The sequence below is a fragment of the Chiroxiphia lanceolata genome, chromosome 6, assembly GCF_009829145.1.
Source record: "Chiroxiphia lanceolata isolate bChiLan1 chromosome 6, bChiLan1.pri, whole genome shotgun sequence".
In the NCBI taxonomy this organism is placed as follows: Eukaryota; Metazoa; Chordata; class Aves; order Passeriformes; family Pipridae; genus Chiroxiphia; species Chiroxiphia lanceolata.
In genome coordinates, this window is record NC_045642.1 from 21,096,849 (window position 1) to 21,116,730 (window position 19,882).

Below are 19,882 nucleotides of genomic sequence, written 5' to 3' on the forward strand. Positions count from 1 at the left end.
GCTGAGATACAAAGACTTGAGTAGACAAAAAGGCTGTTCTACTGTTCCTCACAAACCTGTCCCTCTCAATAAGGGTGAATATAAATTTTCTTTCAGTGCAGACTTACCTCTATTGTTAATAAACACAGGAGCTCATTCCCTAGATATGCCAACGCAGGATTTCTTTTGCAATTTATAAAGAAGACAAACTAATAATTAGTTCCTGAGACTTGAGAGGATTGACCTCAGATCCTGTCCCCTTCAAAGACATGGGCAAATACATTTCTCTCTAAGCCTATCTGTAAAATTGAAGTGACAGTATCTACTTTCCTCACCATTAATTTGTGAGAATATACAGATTAAAATGATTTGGCACAGAAATTATAATAATAATGAATATTTTAGCTCCATTTGTATCATCAGACAATGGAAAGCATCCTATAAAATTGCGGTGCAGGATTTTAATATATTTGTCTTTCGTGTTTGTATATATTATTGAATGAAAGCTGGGGGAGGAGGAGTTCACTGCACTTCTATAACAATAGTATTTTATGGCTTTATCAATTTTATGTTGAATACTGGAGAATACTAGGTTTTTGTGACTCCTGATTTTAAACATTACATTTCTTTGTATAAAGAAAAAAATTAAACAGTTGTGTTAGTTTTGGCTAGGGTAAAGAAGATGAATAGTCTATACTATTCTACAATGACTATATAATACAGCTATATAATAGTTTCAACTATATAATAATATAGTATTCAACTATATAGTGAGTGACTATTTTTCTACTGGATACCCTTGATTGATCCTTTAACACTCTGAATGAAGCGAACCAGCCTTCAGGATACCAGTCATGGTACCCATGAGAGAGAGGCCCTCCTTGTGCGTGTGAGCGCATGCGTATTTTGCACCATTGTTCTTGTCTGTGTAGCACCAGTATTCCTGACTGATAAACCAAGCCTGTAACCTATTAAATTTCATTGGAGTGTCATCATGGTTACAACTGTTTTTTGCTAGTTTTGGCCATTGGTTTTGGTTGCAAATTAGTTTGACTGAATGTATGAGCTGCATGAAGTTGATTTTTGTCTACCTCCATGACGATAGGAAAAGAAATGTCCTCAAGTTGCTCTGGAGGAAGTATAGATTGGATATTAGGAATAATTTCATCACTGAAAGGGTGGTCAAGCATTGGAACAGACTGTCCAGGGAAGTGGTTGAGTCATCATCCCTGGAGGTATTTAAAAGCTGTGCAGATGTGATATCCATGGACATGGTTTAGTGGTAGACGTGGTAGTGCTAGGGTAATAACAAGACTCTATGATTTTAAGGATCTTTTTCAACCTTAGTGATTCTAAGACTCTGTGATCTGTTTTTAACCCCACTAGTAATTGTGTAACATAATGGCAAGCAAACACATACATGACAAAATTTTCCTGAAACTTTCCAGATGAGGTTATTCAAGTCTGTAAGAGCATAAAAGTAATCTAGAGGACAAAACATTCAGAGTAAATTTATAACTGTTTCAGTCAAACACTTATACATTGGGGGTCAAAATTTTGAAATAGAGGTATAATTAAAATAAAGGTGGTAAATTTTCTCTTTGTGAGTTTCTGTTGACCATGTTCAGTTAAACCCCCAACTGACAGTAGACCAAATTCCTAAACAGAGAATATCATTCTTGATTTGGAAACATAGCCACATATTTTCTTACTATGTGCAATTCAACTGAGACTTGAAGGTTACACTAAAATGATGTTCAACATTTACTTCTTGCCAAAGAAGTTGCCTTTTCTTTTTAATTTGATTTTGTAAGATACTTTGTAAAAGTTAAAAGAATTACAAGTTTTCCTCTGCCAACAAATGAATAATATTAAAATAATTTCATATGTGTGAACAGGTATAAGACTACTTTTCTTGACACTTTGTGCTCTTGAAATTAAGAGTCATATGGGAGAGTGATTATAAAGAAGTGGGTGATAATATTACTGTTTGCCATTCTTGACAATATTTGATAATTATAAAGCAGTTGTGGATCCCCTCATTATTTTCCTTTTCTGCTTCTTATATTTATCACTCAATATTTTGCAAATATCTAGTCCCTCACATCAAGTTCTGTCATGGTAGATATTCCATTTCAGTCTCCTATTAAGTGGAATTGCTATGGCCGACAATGTTTGATTAGTGAAATGTACTAATTAAATAAGTTTAGTTTTGGTGTCCTCTTCTATATCCTTTTTCAGACACTGATTTAGTAGTTTATTTCAGTCCATTGGATTGGAAATAATAGGAGCTACTGCTTATGTCTAACTTATTTTACTTCATAATAGCCATATACTTGCTGGTAATTCTTAGAATGTCAGGTATGCAATACCAAGCACAGAAATTGATGCATTATACAAAGGCTACTTCATTAGCAAATGTTCTCATAAACATAGAAAAAAATTACTGTATTTTGATAAGATTGTTTCAGAAAATGACAAGAGTAGACTAGAATTGTAGATTTGTTACAGTCAGCTCTGATTCCAGAGGAAAATTTGTGGGCTTTTTGTATACATTGATAAAAAAAACTTTTGTTCTAAGTATAAGGAATCTGTAACTGCTGGTATACTGGATTAACTCTTTTCTTAATGTTTAACAGCTGCTATTCCAGACTATCTTTGAATATGAAACATCCAGAGTTAAAGCTAGAAACCTGGTGCTCCAGATAAAATTGCAATAAATTCCTAGCCTTGTGTATTAAGCAAAACAGTGAAGGTATGATGAATTCTTAGTAGAAGATGCATACACATAAAGGTTCTGTAATTATGAGGCAGATGAATGCAATTTCGCAGTCCATTGAAAAGAAATGTTACACTTAATATGCATGCAGCAGTGTATGTAATAATAATTTTAAACACTGTTGAGTTCATAGTTGATAATTGTGAAAAGACTTTTATTTTTTATATTGAAGTTTATATTAAATAGTTATAGTCATATACTTTCAGGTTCTACCATATTGGTAATGAAATGGCAAATGGTCAGTGAAACAAAATCTGAGTGCCACAGCAATTATCTACTTTGCACAATTTCTATTACTGATTTTATTTATAGGATTCCAAATAATAGTTTCAGGGATTTATTTGGGGGGGGGGAATGCAGGTGTGCCTAAATATTAGAGTACATACAATTTTTTTTGTTGCACAACTGAAGCATAAGTGTCAAAATCATGGAGTTAAGAAGTGATTTAAAAGGCCAGATCACAATCTACAAATAAACACAGAAGAGAATAACTTAGGAAGCTGCAGAAGATCCAAATACTTATCTAATATCACCTTCAAACATTTCAGAAAATTGTTTAGATCTAAAAATTACATTCTTGTTGCTGAAGTTGACTGGGGATGAAATATTAGTGGATCAGTATCACTAGAAATTATTGAGATTGCTTAAAATGAAAAATAACAAAACATTTGAATTGTGTCAAAAAAAGGATCACTCAAGGAGACTCCAAGTAAATCAAACACACACAAGAAGACTGTACATCTTTAAAAAATATGAGTCTCTTAAAAACAAGTTTGAAAAGTCATTGTCATTTCAAGTGTAAATTTCTACATTAGCAAGTAGTGTGGTATAAGCTCTGTAGAACAAAATAGTTGGTACTAGAGGACCAACAGCTGTTTTAAGCATTTGCAATGGTTTTCTTGAATATCTAATATTGTCTATTATTGTGTGTTCTTTAGCGAAATTCCCGCTGAATACTCCAAGAAAGTTCTGTAATATGAACCAAAGCACAGTACGTAGGGCGAAAGTCAGAAATATATTCCTAATCTAGGGAAACAACAAATTTGACCATGTTAAAAACTATGTTCTTAATGCATACTTAAATATGCTAACAGGAACCATTTCTTATGGGACAGTTGGAATCAACAAAACACAACGGAATAGCCATTTAAAAAGATCTAGTTAAGAGAGGAGTAGTGACACCAAATGTACAAGGAATGAATAGATTGTGGTCTCCTCAATCTGTAGTATTCAATGATGGTTCAAACAGTGTGCTCAATTTGATTGCGTACTTTATACGGTGAATGACAACAGCACAGAAAGAATGGATGACAAGTAGCAATGGTTTCTAGTGCACATGAATCCTCCAGCTTCAAGCTAAATGTAGAACTCTGAGGAAAGCTAGATACTCAGTTTTACAGAGGCAGAGCCTATATTATCTTGCATGCAATTCTGACTCACAAAATGAGTAATACTACTTCCAATCTTTCTGAATGTAAAGTTGACCTTGAAACAGGACTTGGATTCAGCAATACTTTTTCTTGCAAGTGTAAAAGACAGTGGGAACTCATGTTCAGAGAAAATGGCATGCATCCAAAAAAATAACACTTCTGCAAAAAGCTGTCACAGAACTGGTGTTTTTACAAAGGAAAGCTGGAAATCTTTAGGTATGTACAAAGGAATATGGTTCATAGAATCACAGAATCACAGAATATACTGAGTTCGAAGGGTGACAGAAGGATCATCAAGTCCAACCCTCACAAGAGCATCCCTGAGCCACACCATGTACCCAAGAATATCATCCGAACACTCTTTGAACTCTGTCAGGCTTTGTGCTGCTACTACTATGCCTGGGGAGCCTGTTCCAGTGCCCAACAACCATCAGGGTGAAGAACCTTTTCCTGTTATCCAACCTGAACGTCCCTTGCGACAACTTCAGATCATTCCCTCGGGTCCTGTCACTGGTCACTACAGAGAAGAGATCAGTGTCTGCCCTTCTTCTTCCCCTCACAAGGAAGTTGTAGACTGCAACGAGGTCTCCCCTCAGTCTCCTCTTCTCCAGGCTGAAAAGACCAAGTGACCTCTGCTGCTCCTCATACAGCTTCCCCTCAAGGCCCTTCATCATCTTTGTTGCCCTCCTTTGGACACTCTCTAAAAGCTTAGTATGTTTTTAATATTGTGGTGCCCAAAACTGCACACAATATTATACCGGAAAGAAGACTTCCTATAATTTAAAATAAGGGGAGGTAGACCTTTAAGATCCACCTACTTAAAATTTCTAATAACTATGCAATTTTGAGCAACAGATGCAAGTTTTGGCTCTTGGCATTGATTCTACTTTTGCCATTGACAGTTTTTAGAAGAGTGCTCAGCGTCTGCACTGTTAGAAATTGTAGAAAAGGCAGTAAGTAAGCATACAAAGAAATATAATCCTTCTGACCATTGCAAGTGTTACTCTTTTCTGTAATACACAAAAAATGCTGTAATCAAAATATCAGTATCTCAGAGAAGCTAGTATTAGCAGCAAAACATTTTGTCAAATTGCTTTTAAAAATTGAAGGCTGTCTATGACTACAATACTTTTCAAACTGACATTGTCATGAAGAGGTAGAAAGTGCTTGCAAGTGTTACACCACAGAATAACATAAACTGATGTACTAGAACTCTTTACAACTTCTCATGTGAGCAAACTTTTTCACAAATTCACGTTTATACATTTTTATGAACAGCACAATAACGTTCATATCACTTCTGCAAGGGTATGGATGGAAAATAAAATTTTAGATATACAGAATTTCTGAAAATATAGCAAATAAGCTCTGTAGGGTAAATGATGGCTATACACAGTTCATAAGCCCCATGGAGCCAACAGAGTCTGTGAAAAGCTTATCTAGAGTGCCAGGTCTTCTGTGATGTCCCTTAAAAATAAAGGCATATTTCCTCTGTATTTCTACCCCACAACATTACATCCTCTCTTTTTGCAGAGATGTACAATACATATCTTGTATTTTCACACTGGTTTATGCTTTTATTGGGCACTGTGCTTTGAGTCATTACTGCTGTGAGCTGATTTAAGTGTATCTGTCATAGAGTGACAGACTGACAGACTGACTCCTCTATGGAGGAGTTTGCTCAGTCCTCAGAACAGCTCAAGTCCTGTAGAGGTCTCCATGCATAAGAAATAAGTATGTTTAAAAACTTGAACCAAACCTCTGTAAGGCATTATTATTTCAAGCAATCATTTGGATCCAAACACCAAAATGATGCTCCAAATGATAAATGCATTAATTTATAAACACACAGTGCTCCTATAGAAGATAAATTGTTACTCTCTCAAAAACTCTAATGAATTACATTTATTATGTATTTTCATTAAGAAATGTCCTTTCTTTTTGTCACACAAGGCCTTTGATGCCTATGACTTAGCCACAGCAATGCACAAATTTGTTCTTTTTAGGCTTGCTCATTGTAACTGTCCTGAAACTGCTGATCCCAGAAAAATTCCATTGATTCATTGTACAGTGGGAAAAAAGGCACAAAGATATAAGATTAAAACAAAATATATATATTTTCAAATGAACAAATTGATATCTGAATGTGATTAAGTAGTTTTATATGACATTCTACCGTATTCAACAGTACTAGCAAGAATTAAATGAGGTCTACAAAATACATCCGAAAGGACTGTACCATAGCTGCCAATTCCTCCACATCTTTTAACAACATGCTGCAAAAATATTTTCTAGATTTTTTAATTATAGAAGAAATGTTTTAAACTAATTTGGAGTCTTCAGTCTTGTGCTATGAAAAAGTGGAATTTTTATAAGTTAAGCATGAATGCAAGTGGTTGCAGTATAAAAGAGGGACATGATCTTAAATATTTCAAGTTGTAATATTAATAACCAGATCATAACAGAGATGAACAGAAAAATCATGGCTAGGCAACAATAAATTACATAGACACATATCAGTCTGTTCAGTAGATACAATACTCACCTAAAGCTATTAGCACTAAAAAATATTATGGCTTTTCTCCCTAATGTCCCTCCCAATTTTTAAGTTAATGTATTTGGCCTCTAAAAAACTCCCTGCAGTTCAGTACATTAGTCCTCTTTACTTGATATACTTTTCTGTAATACCATACAGTTGGTCACAGAGATAACAGTCAGAGCATCAATGTTAAATATTTGAGTCAGTATAAGGGTTGAATAATGTACTGCACTTCAAGTTAAAAATTTAGCCCCTTAATGAAACTGCTGCTATTATTTAATGAGTCTGTCAGTCTACTTGGGATGTCCTCAGAGTCTGACAAAAACTAGAAGGAAACAGTCCCTTCTAGAAGTACTAATAACACATGTACTCTCACACTTGCTGTAGCAAAACACAGCAGAACTGTTGGACAAACTATGCCAGTTTCATACAAAGGCAATCCCCCCCCATCTCTTCCATTCACTTTCCCACATCCTTTCTACTGGCAGATTATAACATCTTGGAATGAACTCGGGATCAAGACGTAGTCCAGTCTTTAAAATATCTGTGGTACAAAACATTTGTTATAAAATATACAGAACACATTCAGCTTAAACACAACACTTGTTTGATGCAAATACCCATAAGCTACCATTTATTTTTATGCCTTCCTATTAAAATTAAAACACAGTAAGAACATCACAGATTTAAGTACAGGAAAGATTTACTAGATTGTTTTTCTTTGAAACTTGAGACTAAAACATATTAACATTTTTTCCTTTGCACTCCTCATTTATTCTAGTTGTCACTCTGGACATTTAAATCTGTAGAAAAAGGAAAGCTAATTAATCCTTGAAGGGGGGCAAAAAACCCCAAACAAACCAAAACCAAACATCAAACAGCAACAACTACAGAACAGAGTCAAAGACACTTTTTAAAGTCTAAAGAAAGAAAGCAAATCCAGGAGACATACATCAGACAGAGGGAACTGTTTTTCTTATTGTACTGAGGTTTAATACTGCACCTCACTGTAATAAGCCCTCTCTATTGGTATTCTTGTCAGATGATGGTGTAAAGCAGGGGTTAAAAACATCCAGATACACTCACAAATCCAGGTTACTTTTCAGTTTTGAACAGAACACTGGTTTGGCTGAATCACAGTCCATAACAGGGAGAGGAATGCATGACAGTTGGCTGCTCCCTTTGTCATTGGGAAATATCCAATATGCAGATATGACATCAGGAATCAACAGCTGATCGATAGGACAGCAATGGCAGAGCTGACTCTGCTACAGTTGTAGACACATATGTGCAAGGAATAAGTGTTTCTGAGATGGATGGAAGATCTTGATACAGAGAGAATTTTTATCTGCATGCAGGACCTTTTTGTTCTTACTCAAGAGAGCATTTTTTAATCAAGTAATTGCTTCAATATAAGTCTGCAGGATCCTGTTGTTTGAAGCAATAATAACTTTCCCACTAAGCCCAGTAAGGCCAAAAGTTCACAATCATGTGCAGAACTGGGGTTTGGGTTTTTTTGTTTGTTTGTTTGTTTGTTTTGGAGGTTTTTTTGTTTTTCCTATTGTAAACAAACCACAGATCTCAAGGGAAGTTTCTGTCATACTACCTAAAATCACCAAAAGTAACTGAGAACACTCTGGCAATGCATTATTGGTGATGTGTATTCTAGAATGCAGAGATTAAAATAGGATTAAGAGGGCATTCAACAATTTTCCATCTCTCATGGAAAACAAGAAAAATATGTTCATCTGGAACACCAACATTTATTGAGAGAAAAACATTATATTAACCAAAATATCAATCCAATTGAATATTATCTGTTTTACACCAGCTGCTAACTGGATGCAGATGTAAGCGAAGTGATGTTATATTACATCCTGAGACACAGTGGTATCTAGGTAAGCAGGACTAATTTTTCATTCCACTAGTTAAACATTCTCTTTTCTTTTTTATTTTCTTTTCCTGTAGGCATATATGTATCGTATAGAGAAAAAAAAAATTGTTGTTCAGACATATTATCTAAATCCTTAAGGCAAAGATAACTGATATAATATGACACATTTCACAAAAACCCCACTTTTTCAGCATTCAAATTCTTCAGTGTTTGAGAAACTGGAAAGAATAAACCTAGGTGTATGGAAGAAATTCTTTACTCAGAGGGTGGAGAGACAGTGGAACACGTTGCACAGAGAAGTTGTGGATGCCCCATCCTTGGCAGTGTTGAGACCAGGTTGCATGGGGCTCTGAGCAACTTAGTCTGGTGGAAGGTGTCCCTGTCCATGGCAGGGGGTTGGAACTGGATTCTTTAAGGTCCCTTCCAACTCAAGACATTCTATAATTCTATGATTCTAATGAGACAAAGGCCTCAAAGGAGCAGTAAACCACCAAATTCTCAGGTCTTTATAAAGCAAGCACTAAAATGTAGTAGTTACCAGAGCATCACAGAATGTCTCAACTCAAAACCTGACTCAGGCGGTTTTCATCATAAGCACGGAGCAGAAGGGTGGGAGAGGTAAAAACAAAAAGACCCTTGCAAACAGACATTTTTTGAGACTTTTAAAAAATTCTGCTGCTCACAAGGACTTCCAGTAAACATAATGGAAAAAACACAAACACAATAATTTTTATCCTTCAGAATTCTGAAGGAGATGTTTCAAACCCACATTTTTCACCTCAGAATTACAGTCTACAAGACTGCAATTATGAGTTTAGGAATGTTGCCTTCAGTTCCCTCCCACTGTCAGAGTGTGTTGGGAAGTTAGCTGGAGAATTCTATATCAAAAAAGCCCCAAGTCCTCTGGAATCAAGGAACATACACATTAATCAACATTACAAAGTATTGAAGTGATTTATGAAGTGATGGATCCAAACAATACCAAAATGATTAGAAGTAACTATTTGATATTTTCACTGTCATCAGGCAATACTCCCTAGAGACACCCACATCAGAAACTCCCATTCAAGCTGCTCTTGCTAAATCTTTCCACTTCCCTTCCACTTCCCTTCCCTTCCCTTCTTCTCAAGCACTTCAGGGAGGCACAAACTGTTTGGGAGGTACTGAGCAATACAGAGACATCTCCAGTTCTCTTAGTTTTATCTGTAGATTTCAACAGAATTTCCACTTTCACCATAGGTCATCCAGTTTTAGGATCACACTGACAGCTACATGCTTACAACACACCACCCACCTAGCCTGAAAAATGCATTGACATCAGCATCTTTTGTATTATTCAATGACTTAATTTACACAAAGATAGGTTTGTATAAAACCTTTGCAAGTGTCACCTCAAACACATTTTATCACGTATACATATATAATCTACGGTAAACAAACAAGTTATAGACAGAGCCTTAGATATGTCAATAAACATCAGAAGAATTAATCTAGTTTATTTTATCTTACAGTTTTGTCTCAGATATATTCTTCCACATTTTTAGCCATTTTTCTCCCCACAATCAGCAGAGGGCATTGTTCACTTGGTGAACAAAGAAGTTTATACTCGTAAGAGAAACTACTTCGAGTTTTTTCTGTCCCTCCTTAGGCACTGATTTTTATTATTTTATTATGTTCATATTTAATAGCAAGCACCCATATAGTAGTTTTTTTAAAAAAGTTAGAGTATTATTTTTTGAGATGTACATTTATATCATGAACTTTCATACCTATTTTACAGAGAAGAGGTATTTATATTAGGCTAATTGTCCAAAATAACAATTAATCAGTGATAGAATATTGTTATGAGTCCTTTCTCATACAAGTTTACAATATAAAGAATTGAGAGTTCCTCTGTTAGACAGACACTTACCGTAACAGTGTAAGATATGCTATATTAACAATGAGCTGCATAAGCATAAATAGTGGCAAAATGAAAACAATCCTTTTGCAGTTTAAACCAGAAAAGAAAAGCAGCTTTCTTTCACAGTTTGAATGTATTTTTAGTTCCTCACAACATTCACTTTCACTGCACAGCATCAGCAAAACCTGCTGTCTGCACCAAGGTAAGAGACAACTGTTCCCATGGACTATCCCACTGGGTTCTTCCTGCTTTTGTTTAATGTTTCCATTGTATTAGGTGCCCTTAGTTACTCAACAAGCACCATCACCTACTTTTCACCAGCAATCTCAAGCCTAAATCACGTTTTTATGTGCAGTACCCAGTTTCACAGCTTCAGTGAATGGTCACTTTCAAACAGGTTAATTGCTCTGTTGAAATTTTAAACTGTCTTATGAAATGTCGGTCAATACTGAGGGCCCAGCTTGTTAGAAACTATATCTATGTAGATCTTCCTCTGCTGAGATGCAAAGCAAAATCAAAATTTAAAAAGTTCTTTCTTTTGTGAAGTCCATTTCCAGAAAGAACAGAAAGTCAGTTATTCATTCATTTACCTTTAAAAGATGTTTAGTGAACAACCTGTTGTTCCTCAGATATTCTGGCCAAGAAATATGTCAAGGGAACAAAAGGTAATGTTTTCAGGAAGTACCTTAACACATAACCGAAGGGTCCAAACAAAAATATATGGATTTATATGAAGTAAGATCAGAACAATGTTATAATATTCTGTGAGATAGTTGTATGGGTTTTTTTCTCACCCTAAGTTAGACACTTGACTATTTAAAATTATTATTTCTTTTTTTTTTTTTAATTAAACAGTGGAAAAACTATCCCTTTGTTTTTCGATTTTGTTTGTTTGTTTGTTTTCTGCAGAATACATAACAAGAACATAAAGTCTGTTTCTCTGAAACACATTCTATCAGGGAAAAGGCAACTGAAGAAAATCCAACAGGTACACAGAAGATCAGCAGGTGCTGTTTGGGTGGCTAGGCCTCTAGCAGTTTTTGCAAGAATGTAATTTCATGATAGCTATCACTTCTGACTGAAGCTACGTGCAGAAGCTTCACAGCAGGCAGCTCCAGTGAGCCCACGAGTGCCCCACTTGTCTCTCTGCACACTTCATTCTCACAGTCAGACCAGGTTTCCCTACCAGTTTGACCCCCTGTTTCCCATAGCAGAGCCTCAGATATCCCATTCCATAAAGCTATTTATTCATGATACAGCAACACAGAAACTGCCCAAGCTGGTGCCTCTGAGGAGGTTCCTCCAACAAAGGAGCCCTGGGCTTTTGTCCTCTCACAGTCTATGCTCACTCAAGTCTCACTCTTCCTCCTGAGTCCTCTGCTCCTGCTGTGTCTCCCACTGTCCTTCTACCTGGCTAGTGCCAATGATCTTCAATCTTCTGCTGTGTCTCTCAGTGTCCACTCACCTGGTGGGTACCACTGATCTTCATGCCCTTTGTTAACCAGAGGTTTGGCAGTTCACGGCCTCACGTCTCAGGCTCCCACCCAGAGCTCAATCTGCATCTCAAATGGCAGCTTGCAATCTGAGCTACCTACACAAGATGTATTCCTTAACACTGGACACCACTCTAATTTATTTTTTTTTTTTAATTAATGGTTGTAAACATCCCATAACCAGAAGTGATGACACATATAACTCAAGCTAATTTTACTGTCAGGTTTTCAGTATTTTTGCTCAGAAACACTACTGACCTTTGGACTAAGGTTTTTTTTGACCAATCTGATGTGTAACACACTGATTTTGGTTGCTGAAAGATATGTCAGCAGCTATTAAATACATTTATAAGTGGATATATTAAATCTCTTTCATAGTAAATAAATGTTAGAAAACAAGAGGGTTAAATTATATTCATCACTATCTTTCTGTGAAATAACAGCTAGAGAGTGCATGAGTTCCCAGGATTTGTTTCCCCTCCATTTTACTTTTGTCCTTCCAGGTAATACCTTTGCAAGGAGATTCCAGGACACTAAGCAATGTCAATAAACAGAACTGTTCTCCAGGCCTCGCTTTCAGGAGCACAGGATCACAACAAATCTGCTTTTCAGATGACATCTTTTCTATAAACAGACATGCTCTACTGTTTCCCGAGTGGGATGATGGATGACTTTATTACCAAAAAAATGTGTCCCATCTAGTACTTCTTTTAGAGCCTTGGACTCTAAATCAAGCAATTTTCTCAAAAGCTGGTTAGTGCATATGTGTTTGGGGATGGCCATATATGAAGAAAAAAACGGACCAGCAAAGAAATATTGGAAACTACATAAAGAAGAGCAACTGCTGGTAATTGCATATGAAAGAACACTCAGAGAACACCAAGATGGTATGGGTCTGTGCAGAATATTTAACATTATGAAACAATGTATTCAGAAAAAACAAACTACACATGCTAAAATTTATGCAGTGTGCTCATACAACCAAATCTGTCATTTTCATTCCCTAGGGGTACTTACATACCACTTTTGTTTAGACAAATTCTTCAGAATATATAATGTCTTTTTCTTTTATATTTTTGCCATATATAATGGATTCTTATTTCAACAGCAACCACTAAATGCTCTTACAGGTCAAATAATGTTCAGGGATTTTTAAAGTAAAAACTACCCGCTTTTGTGTTTTCTTCCTACTTAAGATTAAATAGGTTATAAATAAAATTAAATTGAAATGAACTATAGGTTTGGAAAAATAAAACAGATGCTAATATGTTTTATTTTACATGCTTAAGTGTTGTTTTAATGTTGATCTACTTTAAACTGATTCTGTTAAGTAAAATGTATTTTGAGGTTTAACATTAACCTTTTCAGTAACCACAAATCAAGTATGCTCAGCTTCAGTGGAGGAATTTTTTTGCTGTCTTAGCCACTAGCTCAGCTCAAAGTTTAAAACTGAGCTCTGTATTTTTGTCAAATTACTGCCACTGATAGAAAATTTCCAATTTAGCTGGTCACTTTTCTGAAGAAATGAAGATGAAGAAATCAAAGCAGAATCAAGATTGCTCTTTTACAGATGTGTTGGGTCTACAGAAATAAAGTTTCATCCCAGGCACCAAAGTCACCAGATACTTTTCAAAATCAAAGACATGGAAATAAACTGAACCAGAAAGTTCTAGTTTTAAAATGATTTGGTTTTTAATCTCAGCAATTTCTAATCTCTGAGCATGCTATCTACACTGAGTCCTAGTGATACAAAGTATTGATAAATTACCAAACTGAAATCCACTGCTACTTTTTAAAACAGAAAATGTGATTTATTACAGAGCAAAAATTGTCGTCGGCTGCTGTCTGATACAATGCATATCCAGAATGCATTGTATCAGACATCAAGAACACCAGAATGTTTCCTAGTTTAACTGGAACAGTTACATGTGAGTTTTATAATCCCTGCTGCTTTGGATAAGTAAGCTAATTTATAAATTTGTTATAAATTTGCCTTTTGAAGCATGTAAGTTTGTTTGAACTTGTATGAAATGGAAAATTCATGTATTTGCATACCATCACACCTACACTGGAAATATGGCCAATGACACCATATCAACACCTATTACAAGAATGTAAGTTACCAGAGGGAAAGAGAAAGCTACCACTAATTGGTCTATCAAGTAGTTAGGGATTTGGTTCTCTCTTTCTCAGACTTCTCAGTCAAGTAGCTCATATAAGTTTGATGAGGTACACAGGAATATCAAATCTATTGTCTATCAGTCAGTTAAGAAAATTATTGTAAGATAATGTTGTCTGGATCTTTACTTTTGTGCTACACCTTGTGTTGTTATTTTGGGTTTCTTTTTGTTATTGTTGTGTTTTGCCTTATGTACAGTAACTAGATCAGGACTGTTCCATACAAATTTTCCAGTAACCCATCCACACAGATACTCATGTACTGAACACTTTACAGATATACTCAGGTCTCAAACAACTGGAACTTTGAAAAGTAGCTCTAAGTAAATTCAGTTTTCAGACAAGGCTTAAGAATATCTTTTCCCCAGGTTTCTTCCAAACCCCAGGTATGAAATAATTATGATCTCCAAAGCTGCTAATTGTGCTGTCCACAAACAAAGGATTATGCTTTCTAGCAGAGAATAAGCAGCAGGAACAGACAAACAGTTTCCTTTTCATGCAATTACCACTAATAATTAGTAACTATGAAGACAGAGTAGATGACTCAGAGGGTTTTAAACTAAAATTATGTTACTAGGAGGACTGACTGTTTCTGTAGTGATCAAACTCATTAATACCTCAAAACTCAAGAAGACTGTGAAAATACTTTTTCTTCTATTTCTTCCTAGACAATGTCCATATTTAAAAAAATGAACCAACATTCCCAGAAAAAAATATAAATTGCCCTTTTTAGCATCCTTGAAATGTTGACATGACCTATACGTGATAAAAATAGTCCCTTTAGGTCAGGAGAGGTCTAAAGTATTTTGAAGAAATCCGTCTTCCTCTACTTAAGCCATTCTTATTTTCAGAAAGAAAAGTATTTCAATATCAACAAGAGAAAAAAGAAACAAAATTTTTCAGTACCAAAAAAGAATTGTGGGTTTTTTCATAAAAACACTTTATGATTAAAAATTTCCAATTTCTTTTGTAGAAGTAAATACTGCTTTGTTTATAAAAGATTTTTACCAAAAAATCTCAACAATTTATAAAACCAAAAGAAACTAAAAATTATGAGACAAAACCTCTTAGACGCATACGCTAAGCATAATGTTTAAACATTTAAGGATCCATGAAAAAGAGCAGCAGGCTTTCAACAATGCTGTGAAAGCATTTATGTCCCATATAATTTAGTCCATTTCATATGCATTCTGAAAACAGAACATCTCAGTTTCTCAAAATATGGATGATAGCATCTGTAGAAACCAAATCAGTTATTCAGTTGAGTTCTTAATATACATAAGACAGACATGGGATGGCAATGGAAAAGAAAATTAATGAAAAGTGGAGCTAAAATTTGATGAAATTTTACAGAAATAGAATCAGCTGTGAAGATGGCATCTACTACAACAGAGATATCATGAGATAGGCTACGCATTAAGTCCTTGAGATTCTGTATGCAGATGTGCTATAGAAATGCAGGAAATTCATATATACTGTTTATGTAATTAAACCAAATAGGCTTGTGGTGTTAATATTAAAACAATATCAGCAGGTAAGATACTTTATCAAGTAAGTCTATAATCTGGTCAGTTGTGCAGGTAATTTGTTATATAAATTCACACAAATACTTTGAATTACATAACAGTAGTCATTATAAGTCTACAGAATATGTTTGACATTACAGAGTTGTTCAGCAGATTGTACCTGCTGTGAAGGTTAGCAATTTGCACACTGATTCACTCAACTTTGTTATTTTAACATACTAAATGTAGGGACTCTTATTGCAAAGACTTTTCAGAGTATAATTAGAACTGCCCAATGAGCTTCTTGTGGGCAGAACTCAGAGCCCCACAGATGGCAGGGGACCATCCATGCAGAAATGCAGGTGATCTGGGTCAAACTGTATTGAGTTACTAATTAATACAGCTTTCCTGGTCAGTGCAGTTTTGTTTCTCTAATTGCAGGGATTTTACAAGAATCTCGAAGGGAGTATACCTCCCAACTACCATTAGAAATCAATACCATCAGAAATGCTATTACCAAGGAAGCTTTTAAAAAAACCCAACACACAACTCAATTAAGCTTCAAGGACTACAGTCTCTCATATAGTAGTCTCATCACGATGCACTGCTGAAGCCAGAGAGCTACCAGCGAAAGTTGCACCTTCTTACGTGTGGCCTGTGAGATTAACATTCAGCATCCACCCAAACTTGCCTTAATCACTCCTTAATTTAAATGGTTTTTCACTTGGTTATCCCTTCACTGCATCTGCACTGGAAAGAAATGAGGAGTGGAGAATGCCTGACAAATCCATGCACATTCAGCAAGTCTATGAATATGCAATACAGCTTGCAATAATACCTAAGTAATTCTTCCATTATGAACTCAATCCAATTCTACTATTTGATTTCAGAAATGGATTTTGAACACAGGACCTGTTTGACTAATCATATCCTCATTTTTCTGTTCTTTTCTATTTAAATGCTGAGTGACATAGTTCTGTTTGGAAAAGCAGTGATTTCATTACACCAACAGAGGGAACCGCCATTCCAGCAAAGTGACAAGAGCCAAATTGGCCTGAAAAAAAGTATTTCTTCCTAGACTGAAGAGATCCACATGAGAAATTCAAGCAAAGTGTCACTCTCAAACAATGACGACAGGATTACAAAAATCTAATTAGCTGTTTCATTAGCTGAATCCTATCTGTGGAGGCAGCAAACAATGGGTATTCAGAAGCTGTCCATCCATTTTTAATACAGGCGCTGTCATGGAGATACTGGGTCTAATATATTCTCTTCATTGCCTGTGTTTGCACAGTGAGGTCTGGGAGGTATTTCAACTGGTTTGCTTGAAATAGTAAAGATTTAAAGGTGCGATGCATCTTTAGGATCACACATTACCTACATCCTACTGAAACACTCTTCATTTCCTACTTCCCTACATCATTTAATTGATTGCACTTCTTTTTCAATCTGTTTGGACTGCACCAGAAAGCTTCAGAGCTAAATACACATACTCAAATCTCCTAATAAACAAGTCTAATTAAGATTAATTGAACTGTTGGAGGTAAATGAAGATAGCATCCATAAGAGACCATTAATTTTTGAAAGACTAGGGTAGAGTGGGCACCCGTTCCTTTCCCTTATCAATTTTAATAATTTAATTTCCATCATGAACTCCATTAACCCAGTATCAAAGTATTACTGATGGAAGCAAGTGCTGAATTTTCAGGCTGAAATAGCAGGGATATTTCACATGAACATATTTATACACACATATAGGCCTCTCCCCGCTTTGGACTGTGGCTGTTTACCTCCTTTATTCAAGGTTCCAAAGTACTCCAGAACTAGTGCAATTTGTGGTTGTAGTAGCTTTCAAATTAATAATGTAGGCTCAAGTATTTCAGGCCAACATCTGTTGCTCTATCAGTCCATTTTATTTTCTGTTCAAAGCACTTAGTGGCATGAATACCAACAGTAAAAGATAGTTATGATATTCCAACTGAAGACATTTGATCTGCTTACACCACAATTAACTTACAAAACTAAACTGTTTGAAAAGTAAGAAACCACAATCAATCATCTTTACATCTACAAGACAGAAGAAAACCTCTAAATATTTTTGCCCATCAGGGGAGACCATCAACACCATCAACTTCCCTATTCTCTTTGTACTTAACCCAGAGAGAAAATGGTCAGTGTTGCCTTTTTTTTTTTCTTCTTCTTTTTAAGCAATAAGAGAAACTCAGGTATGGCAAACTGAAGATACCAGCCCAAGTTGCAGGGGCATTAATGCTACTGAGGCATTTCAAATAAATCTCGGCAGAAAAATCAGCTACTGATCTCAGAGGAGTAACTGCAAACTAAAGTTAGATGCCTAAACTTGCAGTAATAACATTTCACCAAACAACAGCAACACAGAGAAGGTTAAGCAGCATTCATTTTGATGAATTTTGTTTTTCTTGTTTCCTTCTTTCATGAAATCCTATAAGCTACTTGAAAATATTTAGGAGACATTGTAGTGAACAGTCCTACAGTAACAATAAGACTTCACAAGTGATGTGACAGTCTGCAATCTTCTTATTTCACTATTATTTTCTCAAAAGTGCAGAGTAACTTTCTATTAAAAAAAAATAAAATCATTCATTCTTAAAGAACAGATGTACAATAAGCCAATAGTTAAATAAAGAAAATGTGTAGCATCTACTTGGAGTGAAAACAGAAACTTGACATCATAAATAAAATCCATATTTTTCTTATCAATATTCTAAGGAATTTGAGGTTAAACCAAAACTGATGCTGGGAAGAAGAAAGAGGGTACTTAGACAATGTCTTAGCAAAACCTAAATGGATGTGGTTATAAGGAAAAAGCAAGAAAAATATTCCACCAATTTGAATTTATTCTCTGTCATCAAATGAAAGTAGTATCTCAGGAAACGAGTTTAACTCCTACAAAACTCAAGTATGGTGCTAGCTCAGTGTATTACATATATAGGAGAGAATTTAATCTGCCCTAAAAGGAAAGACATTATGGTATATTTGTGCTAGATTTACTAAACTACAGAAAGCTTCAGAAATCTACAGAAAAATTTCCTTCTGTCCCTTGATCCCTACCAAAGATACAAAAGTGCATTCTGTGAAGTTTAAAGACAATGACTGTCTCTTAACAGAGAAGATTAAAATAAATACACCAGAAAAAATCAGAATCACATTGAAATGAAACTATCTCTGGCTTTGTCTTCATTTCCTAGCAGAGCTCCTTCTACCAGTCCAAGAAGAACTGAGAACTTAAGAAAGCAGGTCCCATTCAATTCCTTACAGGAGGTCCCACCATGCTTCTATTTAAAGGAAGTTACCTCATCAGCAAATACAAACTGGATGAACTAGTAATAACCAGTGAAAGACAGTAACTGAAGAAGGCGAGTAACACAGTATGCGTGTTTTTGTGACATGGCAAACACTCTTTTCAGGAAGAACAGAGGAGTCTAAAGGAAAAGCTTATGCAATTAGGTGGAATAGGCTGTTCAGATTCATACTAACTTCTGGTCTGAAAAAAACCAACATAGCTAAGAAATTTTAGAGAAGGAAGTAACATTTTAAGTAGTGCTGCTATGGCAGAAGTTAAAACTGGCAATGAAGTGGAAGAGTTGTAGCCACGAGTTTGAAAAGATGTTGACGGCAGCCAGGAAGGCTTGGAGAGAGCAAATTAAAAAGGTATTATGGTTTAGTAGTATATGTCATGGATACAAAAATGTCCCACCTGGCTATGCTGATGAATTGTCACTATGGTGTTCATGTTGTGTTTGAACATTTCTACCATTTTTCTTCTGTACAAATTTAGCAATTTTTAATAAAATAGTTCCCAACAGTCACACAAATTTTCAACCATTTTTTTTTGTTATTCCTGATACTTCTTACACAAGGCAGTAATTCTTTTTTACTTTGTCCTTCGAATGTAATTTTGGATCGTGGAATCTATACTTCTACTTTAGAACATGTAATTTACAGCAAATTTGTTTCAGACAACAAATATACTGCCATTAGAGATCTTTTACTGTCTTTGCTTTGAAGTAGCTTGACTTATTTTTTTCCATGTAACTGGGAGCTGTAGGTTTGACTATAAGGTTCAAACACATTCTCTGAAGAATTCTCAGCATCTAGTACTTGTAATTAACATAGGGACACAAAAATATTACCAAATTGTTT